The 12324-nt window shown below is 35.3% G+C and overlaps 1 long non-coding RNA gene across 1 annotated transcript; it reads right to left on the reverse strand.

Moving 5' to 3' along the window:
* Positions 1 to 2365: 2365 nt before the first annotated feature.
* LOC132746931 (uncharacterized) lies at positions 2366 to 5346 on the reverse strand. The gene is made up of 2 exons (XR_009628056.1): positions 5183 to 5346; positions 2366 to 2493 (listed from the first exon to the last, which is right to left on the reverse strand). It is a non-coding gene; the product is annotated as an uncharacterized LOC132746931 (long non-coding RNA).
* Positions 5347 to 12324: the final 6978 nt, after the last annotated feature.

Raw genomic sequence — 12324 nt, forward strand, 5'->3', positions numbered from 1 at the left:
CCGGCAATTCCTAGGTGGAGATTTCATCTGAACATCGTCAACGTCTATGTCAATTTCCCGTGGCCAAATCCTTCTCCCAGGGTGACAAAGAGGTATCACGACAGTCACCAGAAGTTTCGTTGCCCTGCTCCGCAAAGTTGATGGAGAATCGTTAGAATCACTAACTGATGTTGACCCTGAAATAGATGAAGAACCACTTGTTGAATACAAGTCTTCATTCTCCATGCTCCCATGTCCTACTTTTATTTCCTGTATATCTCCCCAAGCACTAGGTCCTTTATCTTGTTTATCACATTGTTCTTTACTCCCCTTACAGCCTGATTCACTTCCAGCACTTCCCAAAACGTCTCCACTTGTCCCATCACATATATTATCTTTCAATTTATTGTCAGTTCCAGTGTTAAGTACCTTTTCCAAATCCTCTGAATCAAGAATAGGAAGAAACTCCCCTGTCCTGTAATTCAAACACATTGACATGTCCACATTTCCTCCAATCGTCAAACAATTCCCATCTCTTTGCTCTGGTCCATCTTTACCTTTTGCTGTATCTTCCATTTTGCCTGATATAGAGTTAACTGTTGCTCCTGTTTCAATTCTTTCCTCAGCAACTTCACAATCAAACTCATAATCTTAAAAATCTGCTTCAACTACTGTCTTTTGTTTCTGATCTGCATCCATCCTTTCTGATGGTGTTATGCTATCATTTTCCACTTTATCCTTCCTTATGTTCGTATCAGTGTCCATTTTCTCTTGTCCCTTGTCTATATCTGATGCATGTTGTTTAATGTTTGCATCTTTTTCCAATGTTTTCTGTTCTTTATTTACTTTTTCTTTTTCTAATGTCACTCATAAATTAGCTATTAATATCAAAGTGGGATGCTCCAGGGTCCGTTGTCATGTGTCAACATTCAACTTCTCTGAAACTGCTGGGCAGATATACCGTATGTGGCCGAGTGGTTAAGGTCTTTGACTTCAAACCACTTGCCCCTAACAGCTGTGGGTTCGAATCCCGACAGGGACTTTGGATTCTTTCATGTGAGGAAGCTATCCAGCTAGCTTAGTTTTGCTCATATTACTAGTAATTAGATTGACCACTCAAAGGGGCCGCTAAAGCTAAAAATAGAAAAACCTTTATACATCTTCTAATTAACTAATTAATGGGTGATCACCAGCATTCTTGGGTAGTCTTTTATCAAGTTTGTTTATATTTGATTGGCCCCTTGTAGGGAAAAATTTTTTCTAACTTTGAATAACAGTTGTTTCTGGTGAGCGATTCTGGGCCATCATGGCCCTCTTGTTTGTTTTTTTATGCACAATGATTTATCATTCCATGCCACACCTTACATACATGTATACTGGTGTTTATTTCAAGACTGGAATTGGATTGTCTTTGCAATCTTTAGGCTCACTTGTGACAGGAAACATATTTGATTTAGAAATTATCTCTTCAAATCAATAACTTTACCCTGTTGGGGAGACTGTTCCTCCAGAATATTAATTCTCTCCTCCACTCCTCTGTCCCCCTTTTTGAGTGCCTCAGAGACCTTCCTCTTCCTTCTTGTTCCCTTGAAGAGGGATGTTTAAAATTCAGAGATTAATTTGGATTTACAATTTTTAACCAGGTTTTCCGAAGGAAAAAACTGGTTATTAGATTGAGGTATGTCGGCGGGCGGGCGTAAACAATTTCTTCTGTGCGCAACTCCTCCTACATTTTTCAACGGATTTTGACCAAACTTTCACAGAAGCTTTGTCATCAAGTGACCTGGCGCATATTGTCGGGGTTTTGTGATTGGATAATATTTGACCTAATCATGGCCTTTTGTTTTTTTTCCTTATATAGAATATATAGTGAATAATTTCTTCTGTGCCCAACTGTTCCTACATTTCTCAATGGATTTTGACCAAACTTTCACAGAGGCTTTGTCATCAAGTGCCCTGGGGCATATTGTCGGGGTTTTGTGATTGGATAATATTTGACCTAATTATGGCCCTTTGTTATTTTTCCTTATACAGATTATATAGTGAACAATTTTTACCATGCGCAACTTCTCCTACATTTCTCAACAGATTTTGACCAAACTTTCACAGAAGCTTTGTTATCAAATGCCCTGGCCCACATTATCGGGGTTTTGTGATTGGATAATATTTGACCTAATTATGGCCCTTTGTTTTTTTTCCTTATACAGATTATATAGTGAACAATTTTTACCATGCGCAACTTCTCCTACATTTCTCAACAGATTTTGACCAAACTTTCACAGAGGCTTTGTCATCAAGTGCCCTGGCGCACATTATCAGGGTTTTGTGATTGGATAATATTTGACCTAATTATGGCCCTTTGTTATTTTTCCTTATACAGAATATATAGTGAAAAAAATTTTCTGTGCTGAACTCCTACATTTCTCAACGGATTTTGTTCAAACTTTCACAGTAGCTTTGTCATCCAGTGCCCTGGCGCATATTGTCGGGGTTTTGTGATTGAATAATTTTTAGCTCTTACTGACCACAAAGTGGTTAAGGTGAGGTAAAGTGATGGGGCTATGTCCGGCGTCCGTCGTCGTGCGTCGTCAACAATTGGGTCGTTCAGTCTAGCAGTCACAGTTTTGATTGGATCATCATCAAACTTTGTCAGAATGTTTGTCTCAATGAAATACAGATCGAGTTCGAAGATGGGTTATCTCGGGTCAAAAACTAGGTCACAGGAGCTAAAAATAGAAAAACCTTGTTAACACTCTAGAGGCTGCAGTTTTCATCCAAATATTCTGGAAATTTGTCAGGAAGGTTGTTTTAATGATATCTAAGTCAAGTTCGAAGATGGGTCATCTCCGGTCAAAAACTAGGTCACAGGAGCGAAAAATAGAAAAAGCTTGTTAACACTCTAATAATTGGGTTGTTAACAGTCTAGCAGTCACAGTTTTGATAGGATCATCATCAAACTTTGTCAGAATGTTTGTCTCAATGAAATACAGATCAAGTTCGAAGATGGGTTATCTCAGGTCAAAAACTAGGTCACAGGAGCTAAAAATAGAAAAAGCTTGTTAACACTCTAGAGGCTGCAGTTTTCATCCAAATATTCTGGAAATTTGTCAGGAAGGTTGTTTTAATGATATCTAGGTCAAGTTCGAAGATGGGTCATCTCCGGTCAAAAACTAGGTCACAGAAGCTAAAAATAGAAAAAGCTTAACACTCTAGTGGCTGCAGTTTTCATTCAAATATTCTGGAAATTTGTCAGGAAGGTTGTTTTGATGATATCTAGGTCAAGTTCGAAGATGGGTCATCTCCGGTCAAAAACTAGGTCACAGGAGCTAAAAATAGAAAAAGCTTGTTAACACTCTAGTGACTGCAGTTTTCATCCAAATATTCTGGAAATTTGTCAGGAATATTGTTTTGATGATTTCTGGGTCAAGTTCGAAGATGGGTCATCTCCGGTTTAAAACTAGGTCACAGGAGCTAAAAAAAGAAAAAGCTTGTTAACACTCTATAGGCTGCAGTTTTCATCCAAATATTCTGGAAATTTGTCAGGGAGGTTGTTTTGATGATATCTAGGTCAAGTTCGAAGATGGGTCATCTCCGGTCAAAAACTAGGTCACAGGAGCTAAAAATAGAAAAAGCTTGTTAACACTCTAGGGGCTGCATTTTCATCCAAATATTCTGGAAATTTGTCAGGAAGGTTGCTTAGATAATATCTAGGTCAAGTTCGAAGATGGGTCATATCCGGTCAAAAACTAGGTCACAGGAGCTAAAAAATAGAAAAAGCTTGGTAACACTCTAGTGGCTGCAGTTTTCATCCAAATATTCTGGAAATTTGTCAGGAAGGTTGTTTTGATGATATCTAGGTTAAGTTGGAAGATGGGTCATCTCAGGTCAAAAACTAGGTCACAGGAGCTAAAAATAGAAAAAGCTTGTTAACACTCTAGTGGCTGCAGTTTTCATCTAAATATTCTGGAAATTTGTCAAGAATGTTGTTTTGATGATATTTAAATCAAGTTCGAAGATGGGTCATGTCCGGTCAAAAACTAGGTCACAGGTGCTAAAAATAGAAAAGCTTGTTAACACTCTAGTGGCTGCAGTTTTCATCCAAATATTTTTGAAATTTGTCAGGAAGGTTGTTTTGATGATTTTTAGGTCAAGTTCGAAGATGGGTTATCTCCGGTCAAAAACTAGGTCACAGGAGCTAAAAATAGAAAAAGCTTGTTAACACTCTAGTGGCTGCATTTTTGATTAAAATATTCTGGAAATTTGTCAGAAAGGTTGTTTTAATGATTTCTAGGTCAAGTTCGAAGATGGGTCATGTCTGGTCAAAAACTAGGTCACAGGAGCTAAAAATAGAAAAAGCTTGTTAACACTCTAATGGTTGCAGTTTTCATCCAAACATTCTGGAAATTTGTCAAGAAGGTTGTTTTGATGATATCTAAGTCAAGTTGGAAGATGGGTCATCTCCGGTCAAAAACTAGGTCACAGGAGCTAAAAATAGAAAAGCTTGTTAACACATTAGGGGCTGCAGTTTTCATCCAAATATTCTTGAAATTTGTCAGGAAGGTTGTTTTGATGATTTCTAGGTCAAGTTCCAAGATGGGTTATCTCCGGTCAAAAACTAGGTCACATAAGCTAAGAATAGAAAAAGCTTGTTAACACTCTAGTGGCTGCAGTATTGATTCAAATATTCTGGAAATTTGTCAGGAAGGTTGTTTTGATGATTTCTAGGTCAAGTTCGAAGATGGGTCATCTCAGGTCAAAAACTAGGTCACAGGAGCTAAAAGTAGAAAAAGCTTGTTTACACTCTAGTGGCTGCAGTTTTGATTCAAATATTCTGGAAATTTGTCAAGAATATTGTTTTGATGTTTTCTGGGTCAAGTGCTAAGATTGGTCATGTCCGGTCAAAAACTAGGTCACAGGAGCTAAAAATAGAAAAATCTTTTTAACACTCTAGTGGCTGCAGTTTTGATCCAAATTTCCTGGAAATTGGTCAGGAAGGTTGTTTTGATGATTTCTAGGTCAAGTTTGAATATGGGTCGTGTCTGGTCAAAAATTAGGTCACATTGCCCAAATATGGAAAAATCTTTATTACACACTAGAGGTCACATGTTTGACTCAGTCGCATCAAACTTGGTCATGATGCTTGTTTAAGACATTGCTTGGATGAGGTTGTGTCAGGTGAGCGATCCAGGGCCCTCTTGTTTACTTAATTATGGCCCTTTGTTTTTTTTCCTTATACAGAATATGATTATAGTGAACACTTCCTCTGTGGCAATTCCTCCTACATTATTCATGTTTTACATTGCACATAGTTACATTGTTTGTTGCTTGTATTTGTATTTCAAATACAACATATTTATCTACAATGGTGATAATTGAAAACCTGGTTTCATGGCATTGCCATGTTTCTTGTTTGTTTTGAAACAATTTGGATAGAATGTTGTTGCTTGGCATGGAATAGAAAAGGGGAGATAATCATGAACAGACTACAAGAAAGACAACTGTGTATTAATTCCCCAATTTACAAATACCTGATTATCACCCTTTTCCATTGAAACTTTGCTGAAATAAGGTATTATTGCAAATATGCAATAAGCTCAATTACTTAATAATTGCATTAAGCAGTTCAATCAAATACCATTATTTCTTTTACAAATCACAAATACTGTATTCAGATTGCATAATTATGTCTGTTCAATGTTCTAAGAGTTGTGCATCCCAATCACATTCAAAAGAATGACATCTTCATAATTGGTTATTGTTTTATCAGCATCAAAGTCTTCCTCCATTATATGCAACACTGATGGAACTTCACTAAGTGCCTTTAAATGATCTTTGAAACAAACTTGTTCCATCAGTGAAATGAAATTTTTGGGGCTATAGCAAAGGCCTCTAACAGATGACATACCATGTCATATAAGAACCCAATATCAACATCTAAGTGTACTTAAAAAGCAAGTCCAATATTTCCTCTTGCTTGGTAAAACACATTACATGTATATTTCTTATATTCCTTTCCTTTTATGTCACATGTAATTCGTTTTTTTTTTGCTTTTTGTTTTCTTTCTCCTAACTTCTTTTGCAACCTAAGGAACTTCTCCAACTCATGATCCTGAACATTCTCAATTAAATCTGAAAGTAGTTTGTGACTGTTGTCACTGTCCTCATTCAATTTTACATTTCTTTAAATCCATCTGTGTGATGTAATTTTGTAGCATGTGGTCATATTGTTTGAAACATCACTGGCTGTGAATCATTCCCAGTTGTTGTTCAAATTTTCACAAAGACTGAAGTTACTTACATTCACTTCTTGGTTTTCTGGTACCAGCCCTGTCCCTGGGTTTTTTCCTTGTCCCTTTGAGACAGGCCCTGTGTGGATAAAAAATCTTTGGCCACATTGTAGTTATTATTGTGGTATTGGTGCTTGACAGGTGGTTGACCATGTGATTATGATTGTAGTTGGGGGTGCTTGATGAGTATGTACTTCTCGGCATGTCTTTTTAGCCATGTCAGAGTTTCTTGCCCAGTTTTTTCTCAAATTTGCAATGTCATTCACTCTATTTTTGATGTCATTTATTGATTTTACCCACTCCGAGAGGTTATCATTGACGAGGTGATTGGTTTCTGAAGTTTTGGGTGCACAAAATTTTCCAAAATCCAGCTTCAGTGCTGGCTGTAAAAATTTCCCACGGTTATTTGTCACATCTCCGTGTGCAAATGTCAGTAGCACCACCGCCTCAAAGGCTTGATTAAACCATTTAGTACTTTCATCAGAATCACTTTCCAGCATCAAATCCATCATATTTAGTATTGGCGCCATTGCTTTTCCAATGAAATGTTGGCTATTCTGCACCCACCACCCCACATACAATGTGAACTGGTGTTCACTTGATAATTGCATTAAGCAGTTTAATCCAATACCAATGTTGCTATTACAAATCACAAATACTATAATAATTATTCAGATTTCATAATTATGTCTGTTCAATGTTCTAAGAGTTGTGTATCCACCATCTGATGGCGTCAGTAAAATGAAATTTTGGGGCTAAAACATAGGCCTCTAACAGATGACATACCATGTCATACAAGAATCCTATATCAACATCTAAGGGTACTTTAAAAGCAAGTCCAATATTTCCTCTTGCTTCGAATTTTAATGTCCAAAAGATATCACTTGTATATTTTGCTACCCTGTAGTTTAAAGGTTTAGTCAACCTGCTAGGTTGTCTGACACATATGTTCTAAGATTTCCCGAATCCAACATAAATCTTACATTTTCATCTCTTCCATTTGATTCTGTAATTCTGTTGTTGCCGTTTCCATTAAAACTGTTTCTTTGTTGAATGTAGACACGGTTCACAATTTGAGTTCTCACTGTTTTCGTCCTCTTTTTCGTCAACCATTTGAGCGTTTTCATAAGATTTCAATTGCTGTTTTGAAAAGTTTGTCGGACATAAACTGCTGTAATGAACATTGACTGATTTGCAGTGATAGCATTTATTTCTAGTGATGGAACTTCACTAAGTGTGCCTTTAAATGATCTTTCAAACAAACTTGAACCATCAGTTAAATGAAATTTTGGGGCTTAAACATTGGCCTCTAACAGATCACATACCATGTCATACAAGAACCCTATATCATCATCTAAGTGTACTTAAAAAGCAAGTCCAATATTTCCTCTTGCTTGGTAAAACACATAACATGTATATTTTTTAAATTCTTTCCCTTTTATGTCACATCTAATTCATTTTGTTACTCCAACTCGTGATCCTGATCATTTCTAATCCTTTTGCAACCAAAGGAACTTCTCCAAATTGTGATCCTTATCATTTCTAATTTCTTGGAAAGACTTTGTACAAACTGTATGCTTCAATAAATTATATAAAATATCCATCCAGTCATGTGTAACAGAGTTAGAGCAACTATTCCAATTGAAGCCTCTTTGGTATATAAACTTGATAATAAACACTGCCTAATTTACAACGCAAAATGTATTTTTGTAACAATAATTCTATATAATATTGTAACACAACAATTATGGTACATGCTCATTTTCATTGTCATCATGCTGCAACACAGTATTTAACAACTGCTTCTACATTTTAATATTCAATGAAAAGTATAATTAGTTCTGAATTCTACATTACTAGGACAGTCTTTTTTCTAAATTTTACCTCTTCCTTCTGCTACAATATAAAACCGCAATACTGAATTCTTTTTTCCTTTTCTTTGCTTCTCCAGATCTTTAAATTCAAGAGTTTCTGTTGGCTTCACCAAACCTTAATTCCCTGACATCCTTGCTGTAAATTTGATTTTATTATCAAACATCTTTTGTAATTCATTGAGCAATTCCTGTTGTGTTGAATTTTTTAGTAACATTGATGTAGAGTAATGAATTTACAGTGCCCAGTGGGCCTTTGGGTGATTTTCTTAGACTGGTTGCATATTTCTATCCAATACTTGAACACTAATTTTCTGAAGAAAAAAAAGTCATAATTGTCAACATACCATATCAAATTATGTAAGTCCCATTCTCGCACAAGAAAAGAGAAATTTAGCTGCAAAAATAATTAATTGTCAACATGATATAATTATATTATAGTTACATGTACCTGAGTTTTTGCACTAAATAAAAAATAAAACTTAAACAATGGAATTTTTTATCAAATCCAACTCATGATCCTAATCATTTCTAACTTATTTTGCAACCTTAGAAACTTCTCCAACTCATGATCTAGATCATTTCTAACTTCTTTTGCAACCAAAGGAACTTCTCCAACTCATGATCCTCATCATTTCAAGGTTCTTTTGCAACCTTTGGAACTTCACCAACTTGGGATCCTGATCATTCTCAATTAAATCCAAATGTAGTTTGTAACTACAGGGACTACCTTTGACTGAAAATTTAGGGAGAAGTCTCCCTTCTAGAAGAATAGGGAGAAGTTTTGAAATTTAAGGAGAAGTGGTGCTTCCGTGTATCATTCATCAAATCAAACTATAAAAAGGATTTTTTTTTTCAATTTTATTTCACGAAATAATAACAATTTGTAACAAGTATACAGGCATATAAAAATATATATGGCATATTAAATGAACAAATGTGCATTTAAACATATACATGACCTAATTAAATACTATTCATTTTCATTGAATCCTAAACAATATTTATCATAAGCATATTATAATCAAGCATAGCATACTTCTAGATTTTGCATAAAATGACAAAACAATCATTGGATGTCCACAACACATATCATATTAAATATACTTAACATTTCAAGCATGCCAATATCAACAAATCTGTTTCTTAAGTTCTCAACGATTTTACTGAAATCTAGAGCACTGGTTTGAAAAGTTTTACTTAAGCGTCCAATGAATGGTAAAATGTCCATCATCAAGTGTGTAAATCCAATAAACTTGTATTGTGTAACTTCATTCAAAAGTCCCTTAGCAACAGAGTTTGTAACTGCTTCATGTTCAAGTGCTACAACTCAAGCAGGGTAAGTTTCTGTACAACCCACTTCAACGGGCATTCGAGAAAAGCCACCCGACTGAATGTTATATTAGCAAACTTCAGGAAGGAAAGTTTGTAGTAAGTTTGTATTTTCAACTAATTTGTTTGATCTTCAAGGGCGGAATTGGATTAAGGGTAGTAGAAGATGTTTGTAAAAACCTGTTTCACTTGTAGGCCTCTAATTCAGGGATAGTAGTTACTAATGTCCTCATCAATGTCTATACAAGCATCATTCCTTTGAAACAAACTCCCAAAAAAAAAAAAAAAAAAAAAAAAAAAAAAAAAAAAAAAAAAAAAAAAAAAAAAAAAAAAAAAAAAAAAAAAAAAAAAAAAAAAAGCAAAGATGCATTAAGGTGGTCTTTTCAAACTGTTTTGCCCATTTAAACTTTAAGCCATGCATTCTCTATGGTCTTTTCTTTTCAACCTGCCCTTTTAGCATAGCTAATGACTGACTGTCTTCTGTATTTGTGTGAGTTAAATACATGTAACAGAGACAATCTGTGTTAAAACAGTTGGCAGAATTGACCTTAAGATTATGGAACCAATATAATTTTACAAAAATTATTTCAGTTAGATATAGCTGCCATAGGCTTTAAAGTTATTATACCTTTAAAAGTGGGGCGTTATGTGGCGGGTGGTTAAAGGTCGTTGACTTTCAAACCACGTTTGCCCCTCAATCGCTGTGGTTCTAATCCCAACAGGGACTTTGGATTCTTTCATGTGAGGAAGCTATCCAGCTAGCTTTCGGAACGTGGATGGTTCTACTCAGGTGCCCACTCATGCCTGAAATAATGCACGGAAGGGCACCTGAGGTCTTCCTCCACCAGTAAAGCTGGAACGTAGCCAAATGACCTATACTGTGTCGGTGTGACATAAAACCCAATCAAACAAACAAACCTTTTAAAGTTGATCACTTCTAGTAAGTAAATACAACAAAAATTAATGATTCAATAATCATTAACTCCTCAAAAGTTTTAGCACACAGTAGAAGCATCAGATTTGAAGTAAAGCACCGATAGTGCTTAAGAAATTTGTTGAGTATGCATGATGTCAAAATATTAAAGATACCTGTAAGATCAATTGTAGATGAAGATTTATAGTTTTATATAAATAGAATTTTATAGTCACTTATAAATCACAATGTTCGATAATGTACTTTATGACTTGTTTTTATGTACTAAAATGTATTTGTATTTTATGAATTATGTACATTGATGATATTTTAATAAACTTCAATAATGCAAAAAGTTTTGTACATGTATATATAGTCCAGGGATTTAGCCAGCCTATTGTCATGTCGCATGCCACATACCTTCAGGCATTGTGGTATAATTGCGTCATCCGTTAATATCCCCAACAAACTTTAATTATCAAAGAAACAATATCAGCATTGAATAAACTAACCATTTATATTTTTCCAAGCATGTCGCATAAAAGCTTTGTACATGTAAATAGTGAAATTAGTCATAAGTCAAAGGTCTTGGTAATAAAATTTCTTTTCTGCAGATGATTATTCATACATGGCAAGATAAAAGCAATGTAAAATAAATAATCATAGGTAATGCCATATGATACTGATCTAAATTATCTAATGAACTGTTGTGTTATTCCTATTACTGGTTGCTTCACCTAATCAATTTCTGAGGTGGAAAAATTGCTGTTCAGAACTTTGTCGCTAGAAAATTTCACTGTACATTGATTAGACCAACAAACATGCCAATCACAAAGTTGATTCATAAACACAAAATGTCCATGCAAATTCAGGAAAATACATGCAACTATGACAAGCAGTTATTTATAGAAGACTCACTCTAGTTGCCACATATGAATTTTACATTTTAACAGTCTAATAAATGATTAGAAAGTGCCTCTGAAAAAGGCTTGTTGCATTCTACACTACACATGTTAAAATTTGACAGTAAAACATGACTGGGCAATAGTTCTGTAAAAGTAGTTTAATGAAACTTTTTGCAAATGCATATTTTGACATGGATGATCAGATTGCCATGGTAACAACAAACGGAGTACACTGCATGATTGGAAAATTATGGTTAACACAATGGTCAAGCGATATGATTTGACAGCCCAAACTTTAATGTGATCATTTTTATTTGTTGAAATGCCAAAATTGTTCTTCTTTTTTTTCTTTCTGATATTAACTACATGGACATAGCAGATAGACCTGTACCATTCTTCAAATTCATCTTCACAGGTTCATACATGAAAGCACATAACAATAAAGCAGCAGAGCAGGTTTTGCACCAACCAGGATATATATTGTTGCTCAGATATGACTGCCATTTTTAAAATAAGTAAAGTTTCATGCCCACTTTCATATATATAAAAGTAGTTCTAAGTAAAATAGGATTATACCAATATTTTTGTCCCATTTCAAATGATGTTAGGATCATTATTGCATATGAGCCGTGTCATGACAAAACCGACATAATGTGTTTGCGACCAGCATGGATCCAGACCAGCCTGCGCATCTGCGCAGTCTGATCAGGATCCATGCTGTTCGCTTACAAACCCTGTAACATGTAGAAACTGATAGCAAACAGCATGGATCCTGATCAGACTGTGCGGATGCGCAGGCTGGTCTGAATCCATGCTGGTTGCAAACCCACTATGTTGGTTTTGTCGTGACACGGCTCATATATTGTCACAGTAAAACTTCATGGATAGCAGTTGCTGGAGATGGGCTCTAATCAGTTTGTTCTTTTTGACATTATAGTATTTTGAACCATCTAAATTCTCATGAATCTGGAGTCAAGCTGCTTTAAGAGTGCTGAGAGCCTGAGATATGGGAAAAAAAGTTGAAAACAAATGGCATA

Source organism: Ruditapes philippinarum, unplaced genomic scaffold, assembly GCF_026571515.1.
Source record: "Ruditapes philippinarum isolate M1 unplaced genomic scaffold, ASM2657151v2 ctg1520_1_1_1_1, whole genome shotgun sequence".
Lineage (NCBI taxonomy): Eukaryota > Metazoa > Mollusca > Bivalvia > Venerida > Veneridae > Ruditapes > Ruditapes philippinarum.